The sequence below is a fragment of the Bos mutus genome, chromosome 7 (genome assembly GCF_027580195.1).
Source record: "Bos mutus isolate GX-2022 chromosome 7, NWIPB_WYAK_1.1, whole genome shotgun sequence".
NCBI lineage: Eukaryota > Metazoa > Chordata > Mammalia > Artiodactyla > Bovidae > Bos > Bos mutus.
The window spans coordinates 89,230,645-89,245,445 of NC_091623.1; the positions used below are offsets into that span (position 1 = coordinate 89,230,645).

Sequence of the window (14,801 nt, forward strand, 5' to 3'; positions counted from 1 at the left end):
TATAAAAATGTTTCAATTTCTCTTGATTCAAGTTTGGCTCCCATCACTACTACATAAACTATAAAAGACAACTCAGTGTTCCTTTATGCAAGATTCCTTAATAATTTCTACTATCTATTGAGCACCTACTGTGTACCAAATACTTTTCCATACATCAGTTCAGTTCAGTTCAGTCGCTCAGTTGTGTCCGACTCTTTGTGACCCCATGAACTGCAGCACGCCAGGCCTCCCTGTCCAACACCAACTCCTGGAGTTCACTCAAACTCATGTCCATGGAGTCGGTGATGCCATCCAGCCATCTCATCCTCTGTCGTCCCCTTCTCCTCCTGCCCTCAATCTTTCCCAGCATCAGGGTCTTTTCCAATGAGTCAACTCTTCACATGAGGTGGCCAAAGTATTGGAGTTTCAGCTTCAACATCAGTCCTTCCAATGAACACCCAGGACTGATCTCCTTTAGGATGGACTAGTTGGATCTCCTTGCAGTCCAAGGGACTCTCAAGAGTCTTCTCCAACACCACAGTTCAAAAGCATCAATTCTTGGGAATAATATAAATTGTCTGAAATTATTTTATGGGAGTAGGTACATAAATAAATTAATAAGTGTATGATTGATACCAAAATCTGCTCAAAATAAGATGAAGGAAAGGAAAAAGGGGCAAACTGGCCATCACAACAAAGACACACTCCTGTAAGTAAACTGCTGTAGAGGCATTACTGTTTAATTAGTCTTGCTTTTCTCATTAAATTTGATATATACAAATTTTGATTCCTTAAAAATTATTTATTTGGGTGAATTTCTAAAGATAAGAATGTGGTTGTAAAAACTGTGTTTTTGAAGTAATATCAAGAGATACTATGAACTGCTTTAAGAATGTATGCAGCTGCTGCTAAGTCGCTTCAGTCGTGTCTGACTCTGTGCGACCCCATAGACGGCAGCCCACCAGGCTTCCCGTCCCTGGGATTCTCCAGGCAAGAACACTGGAGTGGGTTGCCATGTCCTTCTCCAATGCATGAAAGTGAAAAGTCAAAGTGAAGTCGCTCAGTCATGTCCGACTCTTAGCGACCTCATAGACTGCAGCCTACCAGGCTCCTCCATCCATGGGCTTTTCCAGGCAAAAGTACTGGAGTGGGGTGCCATTGCCTTCTCCATAAGAATGTATAGTTATGTTATTATATACGAACATTATATTGCTTTTTATGAATGTATATCATTCACTGAGAATGATGTTCAGAGGTCCCCAAACTTTCTCTTTTCCCAGAGCCCACAGTGTCTCAGGAAGCTTTCCACCATTCCCTTAGGCCAAAAGAAGTACCTAATAGCTCCATTTACTAAACAATTCCATCAAAAGAAGCAAAGAGGCATTTATATGCTAATAATTAAGAAGTTGTTTGAAAAAATGATACGTGAAAATTGAAAGGAAACTGTTGTCTATATTTCCTTCTTAAATAACCACACCTAGTTATTAGTGAGACGTGTGCACCTATTTCACACTGTTCAACTTCTTAGTCAGATGGGACACCACCACTCGTACTTAGTGTTCCACGCTGATTTTTACATGGCACTTAATTTTTATCACACTGAAAACCCAGCTTTGCGAGGGTACAACATAAGACATCACAGAATGTAGCCAACCTAATTTTTAAGCTCTTTCTTCTGGTACCCAACATGTATCACTGTGTTTCCCTTAGTTTTTTAAATATCCAGTGGTGGTACCCATGTAAGTTCACTGCATTGCCTTAGGGAGCTTCAACATACAGTTTGGGAACCATGGACATACACCATTTCACTTCATCTTCACATTTCTGCATTGCAGGTACTATTCCAATTTTATAGATCTGGGAGTTGAGGCTGATTTACAAAGTTCACATAAGTAGTAGGTGGTGGCGCTGGGATCTAAACCTAGGTCTGCCTGACTCAAAACTCACATGCTCTTCCTCTTAGCTATGCTACCTCTCTCCTCTTTCACTACCTTTGAAGGATATTACAATCATAGACTATCAGAGCTGGAAGGAATCTCAGGGGTGACCTAGCCCCAGAACTCTGGCTTTACAGATAACGAAGATGCACACTGCTTAAGCTGGAGCCCAGGCCCCCAGACTCCTGATGGAGAGCTCTCTCTATCCAATCAGCCTGATTTCCTAATAGATGAGTGTAAGAGGAGGCGACAGTGAGTCCAAGACACATCTGCCCCCATAATAAGTTTGCATGTTGGGGTTCACATTTGGTCAGAGGCAAAGAATGTGCCCACCAAAGGTCAGAGGCTGTTGTTGGGAAAACAGGAGGTAACTCTTCCCATCCTCCTGTCCATTTGACAGCTGTAGAAGAAGCAGGGGAAATAGAAAATATCTTAATTTTGTCTCTGCTAGTGATACATTTTCAGAACAGGAAGCCCTGTTTCTTTGTTAGTGCAAACATAAAACTATTTCCTGGCCAAGTGTTAATCGTCCCCTCTTTTGCATGCTCTTTTGGAATATGTCTCACACCCTTATAGAAACCAAAAACTGAAAGCACTTGTTCAGGAATGGATAGCAGGATAATGATGATAATGATGATATTCAGCTAACACTTACTGGACTTGTACTATGTGCTCGAGGCCATGAACACAGCTCCAACAGGAACTGTGTTGAGGGCTACCCTTATTATTTATAGTCTTCTAATATTTTAAAATAATTTATTGTAAAATATATACATAGAAAATGGCATAAAACACACACATATATGTGTGTATGTATATATATATATATGTGTGTGTGTGTGTGTGTGTGTGTGTGTGTGTGTATTGTTATACCACCACTAATAAAGCAAATAAAGCAAATATCACCATCACTCAGATCAAAAAACAAAATATCACCACCTTGGAAGCTCTTCCTCCCCTCACTTTCCTTTCTAGAGGTGAACTCTATCTTGACTTTTATAATCATCATTTCTTTATTTTTCTTTACAGATTTACCAACTGTTGACCCTCATAAGAAAAATGTGGTTTTGACTACTAACAGCTTCCCTCCAGGGCCCAGCCTCCCACTCCAGGCTCTCCTGTTGTCTCTAGGCTGTGGCTCAACACTTCTACTCAGACTTCCCTTCAAGTCTTCTTGGAAGATCCTCTTCTTCCTGAATCCCTTATTCAATTCCGTCTTAAGGAACAGTGCATGGGAAGTCAAAAGTCAAAACTGCATGTCTGAAATGTCTTTATTGTATCCTCAAATTTGATAGTTCGGCTCAGAATTGAATTCTAGTTTAGAAACTCATTTCTATGCAGTGTCTGAAGGCATTTCTCTATTGCCTCTTCTAATGTGCTCTTAAAGCTTCTGATGTCATTCTTATTCTTGTTCCTTTGTGGATGCCCTGTGTTTCCCATCTAGAAGCTTTCAGGATCTTTTCTTTATGCCTGGTTCTGGAGTTTGGAAGTGATGGAAGCTGGGTAGCACTAACCAGATACCCCTTCAGGAATACAGTTATTGCCCCAATTTCTGGGAATGCTGCCATGATCCTCAGCTTTCAGCCCTCTTTGGAGAATCCCTTGGCTGAAGAAAATGTCCAGGACCAGACTGTATCAAATAACTGACAACACAGTCAGGGGAAGGGTGACGGTCCAGCTTTCTCACCTCAACTGGCGACAATTCTGCAGACCCATCCCAGCTGTAGAGCTCCCTGTGAGAGGTCAGCTAAGGTCTTCACTGGGCCTGAACCACAGCCCAACTGCTTCCTCTGCCCTCTCCTTCCCCTTCCTTCCACAGACAATGATCCCAAGAGCACTCTCCTAAGTGTCCTGCCCTTCATCAGAGAGTTTCCTCCCAGAGGACCCAACGTGCAACTACAACAAGCCTTGCTGTGGGTCTTGTTTGCATCCATCATGTTGAACAAATCAGTAGGCCCTGTATTCTTGCTAACATTTACCTCCACTGTATGTTGACATACCCATTTTAGAGATGCACAGACTACAGAAGTGAAATAACTTACACAACAAGGTCACAAGTAGCACAACAGGTAGTAAGTAGCAGAAATGGGATTTGAAACCAGGATTAGTACAAAACCAGTGTCATGCTTGCTTCTGGCTTGGCTGTGGGAGTTTCAGCTACACATGTGAGTCCCAAGCTTGTTGAGGAAGGAAAGAGGAGCAGGCAGGAGCCAAGAACACAGCATGGACATAGTTACCCTTATCCTTTCAGTGCAAGGCACTTTGTTCTCGTGGGATAAACTGATTCTGCCTGCTGCAACAGATCTTGTGCCTTCAGGTACCATGGCATCCTTTCAGATAAAAGCTGAGTGTCTCTATGTAAGACGTTCTGATAACTACTGAGACAGGAGCACCTGGTAAAAAAAAGATGAAGAGGGAAAACAGAGGTTCTATCTAGTGTGTTTCTCTTATGACAAGTATTTGGTGTTTAATTTTATTGCCAACAAAGCTCCTGTGACATTGAAAAGATTCATTCTCTCTGGGCCTCAGTTTTCCTTTGTAAAAATCAAAGGTTTAAAATAGATAAATCCCATGGACTTTAAAAAACCTCATGAATAGCCACAAGTTGAATACCTATTACCAAGACACATACTTTCATTCAACAAATTATTATTGAATGCTTGTTGCAAGCCAAGCATACTTCTAGGCACATATAGAACACATAGTTCTGGGGATATATAAGTGAACAAAACAGATGAAAATCTCTGAATTGAAGGATCTGGCGTTGCACTGGGACACTTACTTAGTGCTTACCTTGTGCCAAGAAGAGGTCTGAGCACTTGTAGATATATCAACTCATTTAATCCTCATGACAGCTCTATGAGGTAGGTACTATTAACATCATTCCCATTTTACAGCTGAAGATAGAGGCGTAGAAACACCAAATTGTGCTTGATACAAACCTGTGATACAAACCCAGGCATTCTGGTTTCAAGGTCTAGGCTCTTATGTTGTGCCGCCACTGACTCTGGAAAAGTCCAAGGTAACTATTTTCAAATTTATTGGTTTCAAAATTCTTGCCAAAAGATGATGACCTTGTAAAGCTAACATAAAACGCTACTTTCAGAACAGTACGTACTGAGAAGATTTACAACACAGAGAAACATTTTCTGTTTTATATTAATAGAAATCAAAAGACAGAAACATTCTTTTAGTAGCCAAGTTAAATTCTAAATAGAAATGATAACCACATTTCATTCCAGCATGATTGTATAGGGTACAATTTCAATAATATAGTACCAGTTGGGAGCGTTAAGAAATTTCTTTTTCTTACTAAGTTTCTTATTTTGGGTTTATATATAGTTTACATTCCTTGAGAAAATCTGACAACTGGAATAATCACCTTCAGTTTATTTTGTAGGTGACAACTAACAATTATAATATGGATCTTCCTACTGAACATCATAGCTTAGCCTAGCCTACCCAAACGCGCTCAGTAAACTTAACATGAGCCTAGAGTTGAGCAAAATTATCCAACATAAAGCTTATTTTATAAAGTGTTGAATATTTCTTGTAGTGTATTGACGATCATACTGAAAGTGAACAGATGTATGGGTATAGAATGGTTGTAAGTTGTTTACCCTTGAGATCATGTGACTGACTCAGGGCTATGGCTCGCTGCCACTGCCCAGCATCATAAGAAGTATGATCAGTAGCCTGGGGAAAGAGCAAAATTCAAAGTACAGTTTCCACTGAATGCATATTGCTTTCAAATCATTGTAAAGTCGAAAAATCTTAAGTTGAACCAGCTGGGGATGTACTTTGTATGCTGACATTAACTTATGTCACTAACAGAAGGATCTGGAGTCTGTATAGGAATTTGCTGTACCTGGAGCCTTCAGGTGCACCCTCTGTGGTGAGAATGTTTCTGCCTAAACTCAAGGCAGGTTCCAAGAGAAAGTCTGGATGACAAGGCAGCTTGGGCAAATTTTCAGATTCCTCCATCAGGATTGGAGGGGCTCTTTGATATCATTTTGCCCAGGTACCTTACTTTACCACTTGAGGAGGAAACTGAGGCTCAGAGGGGAATGAAGTTAATGGCAGATACAAAGCTAAAGCCGAGGTCTCCTGACGGGATGATCAACTGTCCCAAATTTCCCAAAATGTGGGACTTCTGGTGTAACATAGGGCAAGCTGAGGGAGAAGCAGGGTGAGTTGGTCACTCTGACTCTTAGTTCTGGCTATCCACTGCTTCTTAAAATATTTTCATGATGCTGCATCATTCCCTCCTGGCCCCAGCCTCAGGAAAAACCTTCGTCTATTTCCTTTGACTTCCCTTTCAAGTTTCACACAGAATTGTTAAGACTGAGTCCTCCTACTATATTGCCCATTCCTCTTCATGCCCTCTCTCTTGTTTTCTCTGGGAAAGCAGAGTTTGCAGGGCAAGTAGGATGATGGTCGTTTAGGAACTAAGAGAGAATGATTTCATCTCTAGAAATCCAAGAAAACCTGAATGGTCCAAATGATATCCAGCGAGTGAAATAGCGTCCCTCACAGCCCATGGAAGGTAAGAACTGGCCTCTGTATAGGTAGACAGTTCCTGCAAAGGTGGGATTTCACAGCCAGTGATGGCTCCCCCACTTTCTTCTCCACCCACTTAGTCTATCTATCTTTCAAGTCCTATTTCTGCCACAAGCCTTCCTGAGTACTGCAGCTCACCATGGCTCCTCCCTGTGACACAGCTACGACATTCATCGTTCAGCTGGCATTCCACCCCTCAACTTAAATTGTCCTGGGATTCCATACTGCCCTGGTAGCCCAACCTTACTCCCTATTCATTTTCTTGCTTCCTTTGCTAGTGTCACTTCGCTGAGAGCTGGTCCTTGGCCTTCTGCTCTTTTGTCTCAGTTCCTTCCGTCTCTGAGATGCCTCACACAGTCTCACAGCTTCAGCTATGTCCTCCCCACAGATGACTCCCAAATCAAGACCTTCAAAATTTTGTACTCTCTCCCCAGCTGCTAACCAAATTTCCACCTACCAAAGAAACATTTCCATGGGGCTCTGCTGCCATCACCTTTCTCATCAAGTGAAGCCCTGACTTCCCAGGTTGACACCGTCAGCCTCTCCCCAGTCACAAAGGGTGGGAAATGCTGACACTGAGGTGGGGATCAAGGATGAGGGACCAGGGTAAGTGCTATCAACAACAATAAAAAATTAATAGGCAATCTAAGAAAGAAATGGAAAATTTTATTTGAGTCAAATTGAGGATTATAACCTGGGAGAGAGTTTCTCAGAGAGTTCCGAGGACTGTTTCAAAGAATAAGGGATGCGGTTAGTATATACAGGACAGGCAAAAGTCACCTCTAAGCAAGCACACAAGTCTGGTGGAAGATTGCTGCTAGGTAACAGGAACAGATATCTTAGTAGTTTTAGTACTTTTCTAAATATGGGAAGAACCAAGAATCCAGGTTCATAAAAAATGTATCCTGAAAATATCTAACCATCTAAAGCCTGTTACGTCACTTTTCCCAGAGCACAGAATGCCTCATCCTAATCTTCACCCTGAATCCCTTTTGGGGTTTTAATGTACCTAAGTGACTATTCAGTTCAGTTCAGTTCAGTCATTCATTTGTGTCCGACTCTTTGCGACCCCATGGACTGCAGCATGCCAGGCCTCCCTGTCTATCACCAACTCCCAGAGCCTACTCAAACTCATGTCCATCATGGCATTGGTGATGCCATCCAATCATTTCATCCTCTGTCATCCCCTTCTCCTCCCACCTTCAATCTTCCCCAGCATCAGGGTCTTTTCCATTGAATCAGCTCTTTGAATCAGGTGGCCAAAGTAGTGGAGCTTCAGCATTAGCATCAGTTCTTACAATGAACATTTCCTTTAGGATGGACTGGTTGGATCTCCTTGCAGTCCAAGGGACTCTCAAGAGTCTTCTCCAGCACCACAGTTCAAAAGCATCAGTTCTTCGGCGCTCAGCTTTCTTTACAGTCCAACTCTCACATTCATGCATAACTACTGGAAAAACCATAGCTTTGACTATGTTGGCAAACTAATGTCTCGGCTTTTTAATATGCTGTCTAGGTTGGTCAAACTAACTTTTCTTCCAAGGAGTAAGGGTCTTTTAATTTCATGGCTGCAGTCACCATCTGCAGTGATTTTGGAGCCCCCCAAAATAAAGTCTGCCACTCTTTCCATTGTTTCCCCATTTGCCATGAAGTGATGGGACCATATGCCATGATCTTAGTTTTCTGAATGTTGAGCTTTAAGCCAACTTTTTCACTCTCCTCTTTCACTTTCATCAAGAGGCTCTTTAGTTCTTCACTTTCTGCCATAAGGGTGGTATCATCTGCATATCTGAGGTTAGTGATATTTCTCCCAGCAATCTTGATTCCAGCTTGTACTTCATCCATCCCAGCATTTCTCATGATGTACTCTGCATAGAAGTTAAATAAGCAGGGTGACAATATACAGTCTTGACGTACCCCTTTCCCTATTTGGAACCAGTCTGTTGTTCCATGTCCAGTTCTAACTGTTGCTTCCTGACAAGCATACAGATTTCTCAAGAGGCAGGTCAGGTGGTCTGGTATTCCCATTTCTTGAAGAATTTTCCACAGTTTGTGGTGACCCACACAGTCAAAGGTTTTGGCATAGTCAATAAAGCAGAAGTAAATGTCTTTCTGGAACTCTCTTGCTTTTTCAATAATCCAACAGATTTTGGCAATTTGATCTCTGATTCCTCTGCCTTTTCTAAAACCAGCTTGAACATCTGGAAGTTCACGCTTCACATACTGTTGAAGCCTGGCTTGGAGAATTTTGAGCATTACTTTACTAGAGTGTGAGATGAGTGCAATTGTGTGGTAGTTTGAGAATTCTTTGGCATTGCCTTTCTTTGGTATTGGAATGAAAACTGGCCTTTTCCAGTCCTGTGGCCACAGCACTTTCACAGCATCATCTTTTAGGATTTGAAATAGCTCAACTGGAATTCCATCACCTCCACTAGCTTTGTTTGTAGTGATACTTCCTAAGGCCCACTTGACCTCGCATTCTAGGATGTCTGGCTCTAGGTGAGTGATCATACCATCGTGATTATCTGGGTCATAAAGATCTTTTTCTATAGTTCATCTGTGTATTCTTGCCACATCTTCTTAATATCTTCTGCTTCTGTTAGGTCCATACCATTTCCGTCCTTTATTGAGCCCATCTTTGCATGAAATGTTCCCTTGGTATCTCTAATTTTCTTGAAGAGACCTCTCATCTTTCCCATTCTATTGTTTTCCTCTATTTCTTTGCACTGATCACTGAGGAAGGCTTTCTTATCTCTCCTTGTTATTCTTTGGAACTCTGCATTCAAATGGGTATATCTTTCCTTTGCTTTTTGCTTCTCTTCTTTTCACAGCTGTTTGTAAGGCCTCCTCAAACAGCCATTTTGCCTTTTTGCATTTTTTTTTCTTGGTGATGGTCTTGATCCCTGTCTCCTATACAATGTCACGAACCTCCATCCATAGTTCATCAAGCACTCTGTCTATCAGATCTAATCCCTTGAATCTATTTCTCACTTCCACTGTATAATCATAAGGGATTTGATTTAGGTCATACCTGAATGGGCCAGTGGTTTTCCCTGCTGCTACTGCTAAGTCACTTCAGTTGTGTCCGACTCTGTGTGACCCCATAGACATCAGCCCACCAGGCTCTCCTGCCCCTGGGATTCTCCAGGCAAGAACACTGGAGTGGGTTGCCATTTCCTTCTCATGAAAGGAATTTCATGCATTTCCAATGCATGAAAGTGAAAAAGTGAAAGTGAAGTCGCTCAGTCGTGTCCGACTCTTAGCGACCCCATGGTCTGCAGCCCACCAGGCTCCTCCATCCATGGGATTTTCCAGGCAAGAGTGCTGGAGTGGGGTGCCATTGCCTTCTCCAGTGGTTTTCCCTACTTTCTTCAATTTAAGTCTGAATTTGACAATAAGGAGTTCATGATCTGAGCCACAGTCAGCTCCCAGTCTTGTTTTTGCTGAATGTATAGAGCTTCTCCATCTTTGGCTGCAAAGAATATAATCAATCTGATTTCGGTGTTGACCATCTGGTGATGTCCATGTGTAGAGTCTTCTCTTGTGTTGTTGGAAGAGGGTGTTTGCTATGACCAGTGTATTCTCTTGGCAAAACTCTATTAGCCTTTGCCCTGCTTCGTTCTGTACTCCAAGGCCAGAGTTGCCTGTTACTCCAGGTATCTCTTGACTTCCTACTTTTGCATTCCAGTCCCCTATAATGAAAAGGACACCTTTTCTGGGTGTAAGTTCTAGAAGGTCTTGTAGGTCTTCATAGAACCGTTCAACATCAGCGTCTTCAGCATTACTGATCAGGGCATAGACTTGGATTACCATGATATTGAATGGTTTGCCTTGGAAATGAACAGAGATCATTCTGTCATTTTTGAGATTGCATCCAAGTACTGCATTTCAGACTCTTTATTTGACTATGATGACTACTCCATTTCTTCTAAGGGATTCCTGCCCACAGTAGTAGATATAATCGTCATCTGAGTTAAATTCACCCATTCCAGTCCATTTTAGTTCGCTGATCCCTAGAATGTCAATGTTCACTCTTGCCATCTCCTGTTTGACCACTTCCAATTTGCCTTGATTCATGGACCTAACATTCCAGGTTCCTATGCACTATTGCTCTTTACAGCATCAAACTTTGCTTCTATCCCCAGTCACATCCACAATTGGGTATTGTTTTTGCTTTGGCTCCATCTCTTCATTCCTTCTGGAGTTATTTCTCCACTGATCTCCAGTGGAGATGGATGAAGCACAAGCAGAATCAAGATTTCTGGGAGAAATATCAATAACCTCAGATATGCAGATGACACCACCCTTATGGAAGAAAGCAAAGAACTAAAGAGCCTCTTGATGAAAGTGAAAGAGGAGAGTGGAAAAAATTGGCTTAAAGCTCAACATTCAGAAAACAAAGATCACGGCATCCCATCCCATCACTTCCTGGCAAATAGATGGAGAAACAGTGGAAACAGTGGCAGACTTTATTTTGGGGGGGCTCCAAAATCACTGCAGATGGTGACTGCAGCCATGAAATTAAAAGACGCTTACTTCTTTGAAGACAAGTTATGATCAACCTAAACAGCATATTAAAAAGCAGAGACATTACTTTGCCAACAAAGGTCTGTCTAGTCAAGGCTATAGTTTTTCCAGTAGTCATGTATGGACATGAGAGTTGGACTATAAAGAAAGCTGAGCGCTGAAGAATTGATGCTTTTGAACTGTGATGTTCAAAGAGAAGACTCTTGAGAGTCCCTTGGACTACAAGGAGATCCAACTAGTCCATCCTAAAGGAAATGAGTCCTGAATGTTCATTGTAAAGACTGATGTTGAAGCTGAAACTCCAACAGTTTGGCCACCTGATGCTAAGAGCTGACTCATTTGAAAAGACCCTGATGTTGGGAAAGATGGAAGGCAGGAGGAGAAGGGGATGACAGAGGATGAGATTGTTGGATGGCATCACCAACTCAATGGACATGAGTCTGAGTAAACTCTAGGAGTTGGTGATGGACAGGGAGGCCTGGCGTGCTGCAGTCCATGGGGTCACAAAGAGTCAGACACAACTGAGCAATTGAACTGAACTGATCTCCAGTAGCATATTGGGCACCTACTGACCTGGAGAGTTCATCTTTCAGTCTCCTATCTTTTTGCCTCTTCATACTGTTCATGGGGTTCTCAAGGCAAGAATACTGAAATGGTTTGCCACTCCCTTCTCCAGTGGACCACATTTTGTCAGAACTCTCCACCATGACCTGTCCGTCTTGGGTGGCCCTACATGGCATAGCTCATAGTCTCATTGAATTAGACAAGGCTGTGGTCCATGTGATCAGATTGGTTAGTTTTCTGTGATTGTGGTTTTCAGTCTGTCTGCCCTCTGACGGAGAAGGATAAGAGGCTTATGGAAGCTTCCTGATGGGATAGACTGAGGGGAAAACTGGGTCTTGTTCTGATGGGCAGGACTGTGCTCAGTAAATCTTTAATCCAAAGATCTTTTGATGGGTGGAGCTGTGTTCCCTCCCTGCTATTTATCTGGGGCCAAACTATGGTGGAGATAATGAAGATAATGGTGGCCTCCTTCAAAAGATCCCAGGCATGCACTGCTACACTCAGTGCCCCTAATCCTGCAGCAGGCCACCACTAACCCTTGCCTCCACTGGAGACTCCTGGACACTCACCGGCAAGTCTGGGTCAGTCTCTTGTGGGTTATTTTTAGGACAATAATAATACTGTTTGCTACCATAATGATGGATGCATGTCCTTATATATTTGTTTGAACCCATAGAATGAACAACATCAAGAGTGAACCCTAATGTAAACTATGGACTTTGAGTGATTACAAAGGGTCAGTGTAAGTAGAAATGTATCATTGTGGTAAGCAATACTGATAACAGAAGTTACATGTGTACGGGGACAGGGGATATATGGGAAATCTCTGTACTTTTCTCTCAATTTTTTTGTAAATCTAAAACTGCCCTAAGAAAATTAAGTCTTTAAAAAATATTACATATGTGTATATGTAAATGCACACAGAAATAAGATCAGTGGTTGCCAGGGACTATGATGGGGGAGGGGTTGATTATAAAGAGCACAGAAGAATTTGGAGTAATGGAAATGTTCTGTGTGTTGATTGTGATGGTTACTACATAACCGTGTATATTTGTCAGAACTTTTTATATAGCAATACTTAAACAGGATAAAGTTTACTGTGTGTAAGTTATGCCTTACTAAACTTGACTTTTAAACATTCCTAAGAATGTGTATCTTTTAAAATTCATTGAACAAATATCTACTGAATGTCAACTATGTTCCCAGCACTATTGTAGGCCCTGAGGATACAACCATGACTAAAATAGACAAAATTCTGTTTTCATGATGTTTACATTCTGTTAGAGGAAACAGACAATAAAGATTAGCATGTAAAATATCTAGCCTGTTAGTGCTGAGATTTGCTATCAGGGTAGATGTTGGGTGTGAGGAAAAAGAGTCTAGAATTGCCCTTAACTACTGAAGGATAGAGTTGCCATTTACCGAGATGGGAAGACTTGTTAGAGGATCAGATTGAGAGTGAGGAGGAAGAGAACAGGAAGCTCTGTTTTGGACATGTCACATTTGAAATGCCTGCTCGATAGCCAGGGGGATGTCCAGTAGGCAGTTGGATATACAAGTTTAAAGGGACTTCCCTGGTGGTCCAGTGGTTAAGAATCTGCTTTCCAATGTGGGGCTTCAATCCCTGGTCAGGGAACTAACATCCCACGTGACTCGAGGCAACTAACCCATGCACCACAACTGCTGAGCCCACATATCTCAGCTAGAGAGCCCACATGCCACAAACTGCATGCTCTCCGGAGCCCACAGAGAGAGCCCCAACTAGAGAGAAGCCCTCACATGGCAGTGCTGCAACAAAGACCTGACACAGACAAAAATAAATAAACAAATTTTTTTGTAAGTTTGGAGCTAAAAAAAAAAGTTTAGAGCTTAGATGAGGTCTGCTATAAACATATAACTTAGGTGAGGTATAAAGATTTAACTCTGGAGTCTGGCAGGACATGCAGCAATCTCCCTCTCAGGAGGTCTGCCCTAAGAATAGGGCTAACTCTTGAAGGCAAAAGGGGATAATTTAAGAAAAAAAAAAAGATATAATTTTGGGATGGTCACCATGTGGGAGTAAATACAGATAAAAAATAGAGAATGTCTGAGGAAGGAGCCTCAAGACTTTCCAACATTAGTAGGTCAGAGAAATGATGAGTAACAAGCAGATGGAAACAGAGCAACCAGAGGTAAAAGGAAAACCAATCATCTCTGAAGTCCTGGAAGCTGCAAGAAAAAGAAGTTACAAGTTGGAGACTGAATCATCTACATCATCTACATCAATCTGGATTTGACAATATGGAGATCACTGGTAATCCAAAGCAGTTTCAATGGGAGGGTGAGGGTGAAAGAAAAAGTTAAGAGAAGTTTGTAAACATTTAGATATAAGCATTGTTCACTATAATGTTAATACCAAAATATTTTATCTACTCCATTTTTCAATACTTTCAAGTATTTAAGAATGGTCCTTTCGTTATTTGCCTTGATTTGTCCTTGGTTCTACTTCCCGAGTTGGGCAGGAGGACATGAGGTCACCTGCTGGAAGATGGTCTCTGCTAAGCAACTGCAGGAATCGATCTTACTCAGTCCACCCCAGATGCAGAAAGTTTATCAGGCCACAGAGATATTTTTATAGACTGAAAGAGTCCAGGGGTACTAAACACGAGAAACTAAAAAGTTCTAAACCAAAGCCACATCATTGGGAAATTTCACTGTGCTGGGGCTAAACAAAGCGTTTCTAAAAGCTTCTAAAGGGGTAGGGGAGGGGAGAAGAACAGGTAAGCTACAAAAGACTAGCATCCAAGACAAGATTTCTCAACAGCAACACTGAAAACTAGAAGACGTTAGAACAATTACCTCAACATTCTATAGGAAAATATTTCCAATCTATAATTCTAAACTCTACCAAAATAGTAGTTTAAAGATTTTAAATATCAATCAAGTGAGAGTAGACTTTTCAGGTATGTGGGTTCTCAAAAAATTTGCTTCCTATGACCCTTTCTCAGGAAGCTACCAAAATGTTATCCACCAAAATGAGGGAGTAAACAAAAGTAGAAAGACACAAAATTTAAGAAACAAGATGTGCAACAAAGTGAAGAAATATACTCAACCTTCATCCTGATGGTGAAAGAAGACACTAAGGTGATAGCTATGCAATATATAGAGAAGTAACTAAGCCAGATTGGAGCAAGTCCAGGAGCTAAACAAGAGGTCTTTAGCTAAGGGCAGAATTTGGGCCTAAAGTGCTGACAACTA

The 14,801-nt window shown here is 41.6% G+C and overlaps 1 non-coding gene across 1 annotated transcript; it reads left to right on the forward strand.

Annotated features, from left to right (window-relative positions):
* The first annotated feature begins 13,440 nt into the window (after positions 1-13,440).
* On the forward strand, positions 13,441-13,575 carry LOC138988701 (small Cajal body-specific RNA 11). The gene has a single exon (XR_011464967.1). It is a non-coding gene; the product is annotated as a small Cajal body-specific RNA 11 (non-coding RNA).
* Positions 13,576-14,801: the final 1,226 nt, after the last annotated feature.